General features: G+C 44.8%; 1 long non-coding RNA gene across 1 annotated transcript in view; it reads left to right on the top strand.

Annotated features, from left to right (window-relative positions):
• Nucleotides 1–990, top strand: part of LOC127004221 (uncharacterized) — a 14,231-nt gene extending 13,241 nt beyond the window's left edge. Inside the window, exon 2 of the long non-coding RNA XR_007757696.1 lies at nt 727–990. This is a non-coding gene — a long non-coding RNA (uncharacterized LOC127004221). The remainder of the gene's footprint in view (nt 1–726) is intronic.
• Nucleotides 991–3,126: the final 2,136 nt, after the last annotated feature.

Below are 3,126 nucleotides of genomic sequence, written 5' to 3'. Positions count from 1 at the left end.
TGCTGAGTCTATAATATTAGTTTGGTAATCCTAATTTAGTTTCACATTTACTGCGGAGTCTATTATTAGTTTAGCGAATATATTTTAGTTTTACAATTACTACTGACCCTACTATTAGTTTAACGAACCTGTTTTAGTTTCACCGTTACGACTGAGCTTATTATTAGTGCCACCTTGAATGGCCTTGTACTTTTATCTGACGCAAGAGGTGAGCTCCGGTGAACACTATGGAAACACGCAGCACCGGACCACGTGAGCTTTGAGACACGTGATTCACTCTCGGGGAAACTCAGGCGTCGCTGGGAGGGGCTTTCTCACGTAGCGTGGCGAGAACTCGTTGTTTTTTTGGTAACTTTTTTTTTTGTTTCCCATTTTCCGTCATAAGGTAACTTTTTGTAGCTTTTTTTTATTTTTTTATACTTGACTGTAAAGAAACACACTCGAATGTCTGTGTTTTTGTCTTGTCTTTTTTGTCTGTCTGTGTCTCTCTTTCTCTCTGTCTGTCTCTCTCTCTCTCTCTCTCTCTCACGCACACACACACACACCCCGCCCTGCGTCACGGTGTGTGCTAAACCCTTACTTTAATTTCCTCTTTCCTGCGACTGTTCTCCCTTTTTGCTATGCCGGGTTTTCCTATCGCTCTCTACGGAGAAGCACCATCCGTCTAGCGTTCCTGGAGTCCTCGACAAACAATATCACTCAATGTTTCTTCCCCTCCACGAACAGATAGATCGCTGGAGGGGACTCTCGAAAAACGCGAAGCCATAGAATAATAGAATGGGAGAGTGTGGCCTGCTTCATCACCGGACGCCATGTTGCTACCAGAAGAGCCGCGGAAAATTGTTATAAAATATGTTGCCACCAATAAAATGTTACCAGAAAAATGTTGTTACCCTCCAAAATGTTAGCAGAAAAATGTTGTTACCCTCCAAAATGTTAGCAGAAAAATGTTGTTTCCCTCCAAAATGTTAGCAGAAAAATGTTGTTACCCTCCAAAATGTTACCAGAAAAATGTTGTTACCCTCCAAAATGTTACCAAAAAAATGTTGCCAGAAAAATGTTGTTACCCTCCAAAATGTTACCAGAAAAATGTAATCTCCAAAGTGTTGTTACCAATTGAGCCGCGGAAAATTTAAATCGATGCTCATACAATAAGTGTTTTTTCTGTGCTTAAGGTTACGTACCTATATACTTCGAGATCCTGACGATACTTACAGCACAAAAAATAAAACACATACACAGCACTGCTCCCACAAACATTACAGGAGGTTCATAAGATAGCTAGATCATAATATTGGCATTGTGTTTTGATTCTCCCCTCCTAAAAGCGTTCAAGTCATAGGAACGAGGATATACTGACATAGGAAGGCCGTTGTTATGAGACTTACACGACGCATTTTTTCGCAGTTGTTCCCATCCCTTTAGCATTAGCCAGATTATTATAACATCAATACTACTACTACTACTACTACTACTACAACCACTAACACCACCACCACTACCATCATTTACATATCCTTTCTAAACCTTCACTCACATCACAAGAGAGACATCAAAATCTCTCTTCAATAAATCAAAATCTCTCTTCAATAAATCACTGCAATAAAATAAGAGGAGAAAAGTTGTGGAAACTCTGAACAGATGGAAGCTGCGTTGTGAAGAGGGGTCAAGGCCGCTGGGAGGAGGAGGAGGAGGAGGAGGAGGGAGAAAGAGGGGAACGGAAGAATATCCACTTTAGGTCTGGCTGACTCTGTGGATGGGTGGTTGCCTGTGGAAGAGGATGATGTGGATGTGAAAAAGAGGAGGAGGAGGAGGAGAAGGGTCAAGTTGATGTGGGTAGGAGAAGGAGGAGGCGATAAATAGGAGAGGGAAAGAATGATCCACTTTAGGGTGAATGGGTGGTTAGGTCTGGATGCAGGGAAGGGGTGAAAGGGTGAGGGATGTGGAGGGTGGTGGAGTGGATGCAGGTACAGGTAGGGTGAGGCATGCGTGAAAGTTCTATCTAATTTTAATGCAAAGCAACACACCATCCACGTGATTCCACCTCCGGCATGCACGCTGGTGGAGGGAGAGTAATAGGCTGGAGGAGTGGGAGGCGGAAGAGGCTGGTGGAGGAGGAAGCGGAGGTGGAGTAAAGTTTTGAGATACAGAGGCTAGTGGAGTAGAAGAAGAGGTTGGTGAAGAAGGACCAGAAAGATGGAGATAAAGATGCCAGTGAAGTGGAAGAAAGGTGGAGAGGATGATGGAGAAGGAGAGTTGGTAAAGAGAAGAAGGAGAAGGGCATTTTAGGGTGGGAAAGAGCAATGAAAGGCTGATGATTGAGTGGAGTGGATGGAGTTTATTGGTGTGAGAAGTGGAGACTGGGAGGAGTGGATGGAGGGAGTGGAGAGAACAGAAGCTCTAGTGGTTAGGTGGTAGTGACTCACGGTGGGCGATGTGGAGTGAAGGAAGAAGATACAGATTTGGGTTATGTTTTCACCACCATCACCACCACTAACATCATCACCACCACTAACATCATCACCACCACCACCACTAACACCACCGCTACCAACACATCTATAATTCTTCATTCCTCGTCCACATCCACTCCTCCTCCTCCTCCTCCTCCTTCAGTGTTATCTAATCCATGTCATTGATCCACACTCCATCGCATATATCTCCACCTCCACTGCCTCTTCCACCACCACCACAATACTTCGTCTCTGTCAATACTAACCTCCTCCTCCTCCTCCTCCTCCTCCTCCTGCACACCAGTTTCTCGATTCCAATACATTAGTTTTACCAGTGCACTCTAGTATCACACACACACACACACACACACGGTCAATATTGGAGGCAAACTCGTACACACAGATAGCAAAGAGTACGTAGGCGAGGGTCCGTGTGTGTGTGTGTGTGTGTGTGTGTGTGTGTGTGTGTGTGTGTGTGTGTGTGAAAAATCAGTAAAGTTGAAGGAAGGAAATGAAGAAGTATGAGGTGTGATAAGGAGGAGGAAAGAGGAGAGGGTGATTAAGGGAGTGTGACAGAGAGGGGAAGGGATGTGGTAGGTAAGGATGAGAAAGGAGATGGTTAGAGGAGGAGGTGTTCGGGGTGACGAGGCGTGACTGACAATCTTGAGTGGCC

Source organism: Eriocheir sinensis, chromosome 27, assembly GCF_024679095.1.
Source record: "Eriocheir sinensis breed Jianghai 21 chromosome 27, ASM2467909v1, whole genome shotgun sequence".
NCBI classification, from domain to species: domain Eukaryota; kingdom Metazoa; phylum Arthropoda; class Malacostraca; order Decapoda; family Varunidae; genus Eriocheir; species Eriocheir sinensis.
The sequence above is the reverse complement of the archived record's forward strand: the minus strand, read 5'-3'. Positions and strand labels throughout refer to the sequence as shown.